Source organism: Crocodylus porosus, unplaced genomic scaffold (genome assembly GCF_001723895.1).
Source record: "Crocodylus porosus isolate Cpor-Errol unplaced genomic scaffold, CroPor_comp1, whole genome shotgun sequence".
In the NCBI taxonomy this organism is placed as follows: domain Eukaryota; kingdom Metazoa; phylum Chordata; order Crocodylia; family Crocodylidae; genus Crocodylus; species Crocodylus porosus.
In genome coordinates this window covers 85,836,266-85,839,698 of record NW_017728918.1, presented here as the reverse complement: position 1 = coordinate 85,839,698, position 3,433 = coordinate 85,836,266, and the positions used below count along the sequence as shown (strand labels likewise).

General features: G+C 40.3%; 1 long non-coding RNA gene across 1 annotated transcript in view; it reads right to left on the bottom strand.

The window, feature by feature from the left end:
* LOC109311910 overlaps positions 1-3,433 on the bottom strand; it is a 24,626-nt gene that overhangs the window by 1,008 nt on the left and 20,185 nt on the right. The window lies entirely within an intron of this gene.

Below are 3,433 nucleotides of genomic sequence, written 5' to 3'. Positions count from 1 at the left end.
TCTTTCCTGCCATGGCAGGGGGTCAGACTAGATGATCTGCTCAGGTCCCTTCTGACCCCAGAAACTATGAAACTATGAAAACCAGAAATTAACAATCAGGAAAGAAACCCAACCCAGAGAGTATCTTGTCCCACCCACAAATATTAGCCATTACCATGAATCTCCCCAAAAGGAAGGACTTTAACAGGTGCCTTGAATCAACCAGTTCCAGCTATTTCTACCAGAGGGCAGGAGTGAATTCCAAAGCTGAGGATCCCTCTGAAGGACAACTTGTGCACAAATTTGAGTCACATTAGCAGTTTTTATGATAACCCTGCATAAAATCCCAGCCTATTTCAGTGGTGAGGTGAAGGCAACAATTGGAGATGAATACAAAACAAATGCCAAAAAGAAGAGGGAAGTACATAGCAGCTTATTCAATGGGAACTTAATTCCATACACTTTGGGCATGTCTACACATTCATTAATGCAACTTAGATACTGCGCATTTAGTTTACTACTTCCTTAATAGAGTACTAACTAAATGCACGGTACCGAGTTACCGCAAAGTTACTTTGCATTAATGCTGGCATATAGTTAATTAGTGATGCTTATTGTGCCATTAGCCTGATAACACTGTGCAGCAGGCTATGCATGGTTTGTCTTGTGATGCTCTACTGAGTAGTGTTATTAGGCTAATGTGCAGTAAGTGTCTTGTGTAGACATACCCTCCTTAAATAAAGCTAAAGATATTAGGGACAAATCTATGGTTGGGAGACTTAAGGAAGGAAAATAAGTTTAACATATCAGGGACAAAAGAAATCTTAATGACAAAATTTCAGTCTGCTGGTAGACAGGAATAGAGAAATCATTAACAGGATAGATAAAAGCAGAAGTTTTTCTATATATATTTCTATTCTGTATCTGGAAAGCAGGCTGAAGAACTTGCATCATATGAGGATGACAGACTGCTTCCTACGAGATCATTATTTACAAGGGATAAATATTATAAAATCAGTATGCAAAAGCTAACTAATATTAATTTTGGACAAATCTTGAATTACTTGGAAAATTCCAAAACCTGCAAGAGTACCAATGTTATGCCAATATTCAGAAAAAGCAAACAGGATGGGTACTTTTAATGGAGCAAAATCTGAAATTAGTGAATGCTTAGATGCTGTTAGAAAAAGACAGATCTCCTACTGTTAGCAGGAATGACACAGGAGTTAGTTATTCTATTCTACTCGGTGACAATGAGGCCTCAACTAAAGCGGTCTCCAGTTCTGTGCACTACACTTCATTAAAGATGTAGACAAATCAAAGAGACTAAAGGAGAACAATAAAAATAACAAGGGATTTGCAAAACATGACCTATGGAGAAAGACAGAAAGAACTGGTTTCCCAGTTAAGAAAGGAGTGGTGGTAGTGAGAAAGTTACATTATAACAATCATTACATACCTGAAAGGTTGTTACAAAGTAACAGTGATCAATTGGTGTTCTGTACACTGAAGGTTGGAAAAGAAGTAATTGGCTTAATTTGCAGCAAAGGTTAGATGAGGCAAAACAGCCTCATCTAAGGATAGTTAAGCAGGGTTGTTGAGAAATATCCAGAGTTTTTAAAAACAGCTTAGGAAAACTATCTGTCAGGGGTGACCGACATGTAATTAGACCTGCCTCAGAATAAGGGGATGGATTTGATTTCTTGAGGTTCTTTCCAGCTCTGCATTTCTATAAGCTGTCAGTGCATCATCATTCCAGCAACATCATTAGATAATTGATTCTGTCAATAAAAAACCAAAACTTTGGAATGTAATATATGTTAGTTGACACCATTTTATGGAGAACAGATGTTGTCTTACAAGCCTGGTTTTATTTTTGATGAAATTACAGGTTTGATTAATAAAGGTAAATGAATAAACAGAACACTTACATTTTTGTGAAACATTTGACTTGCTACCATACCACATTTGGATTAAATAATTTCTCTACAATAAAGTGTTCATTAAATAGATTAATAACTAGCTAAATGACAAGAATCAGTTATCAATGGGAAAACATTAGAGAGGGTGTGAAATTCTGCAGAGATTGGTACAAGTGCTGATTCCAGTCAACATTTTTATGAATGATCTGAAAGCAGATTAAAATAAATGCTAGGAAAATCTGCTGTGTTGATGTGGCAAAAGGGCTAGAGTGATCCACGAACAGATACACAGAACAGGATGGATAGTAGACTATTGTGTACAGTTTGGGTATCCTCATTTTAAAAAAGGGTCTTGAAGAACTGGAAAGAGTGCAGAGAAAAGGGCTACAAAGATAATTTAAGAACATGCATTACAATGGGAAAACTACAAGCCAGTCTGTTTGGATAATTGTCAATATTCACCTTGTCAGTGGCAAATACGGACATTGTACTTGTCACACAAGTATGGACATTTGTTTCCCTGGGGACAAGAAGTCGTGGTACACTTTGTTCCTGGGGAATGCCTGTACCAAGCACCTCTGGCACATGGCAGGTTACCTTGGGTGGGGAAGAGAAGGCTGAGGCCAGCAATTGTGCTGACCCCAGAAGCATTTCCTGGGGGCCACAGGGAACTGCAGCCATGATGATCCTGCCACTCAGAGCCTGGCTAGAAGCTAGAGTGTGGCTCCAGTTGGCCAGGCTTTGGTTTTGGGTGGTGCGCATTGTCACCATGTACACTGCCCTGCTTATTTTTGTGCATGGTTTTTTTTTTTACCCTAGGATCTCCTGGGGTCAACCTCCCCCCACCCCACCTCCCCAATGCAGCTACCTTGCAGCACAGAGAACAGCAGAATGCACAATGTGTGGTGTTGCAGACAGGACTGTGGTGTCACATACCATACAGCTGCACTCATCTGGATGTGGCCAGTGAGCCTATCACTATCTCAGGTATAACTGCTCTTCTATATCAGGTATAACTTCTTCCTATTTGGTGCTGTATTCACAACCCCAGTCCTCTGGGTTAGATTAATAAATGCACATAAGATGACAAAGTTTAGCATTGTGATGCCTAAGTTTTATACATCTGACCACAAAAGTGGAATTCATGGCCCTGAATTAGATACCTAAGTTCCCTGTACAGTGCTTGGGGAAGAGTTGGGTGCCTAGGAAAGGGATTTACAAATGTCAGCACGCTGAGCTAATCAACAGAAAACTCTGAGGTGCCTCAAAACCTGCCTCTCTGTGGGTTAGGTGCCTCTCTACAGCCCTGAGTTAGATGCTCAAGTGAGACTGGGATTTCCTCCTAGACACAGAACATAAGTCACCCCTGTGGGTACAGATGGCTGTTTCACTCTTTTCTTTTAAAATATGGCAATGGCAGAAGTTGAATGGAAAGAAGGGGTCATTGCCAGGGATGAAAATTCTGCAGTCGCTCAGGGTTGTAGGGGGGCAGTTAGGAAGGCCAAGGCAAAGATGGAATTAGGTCTAGCTTC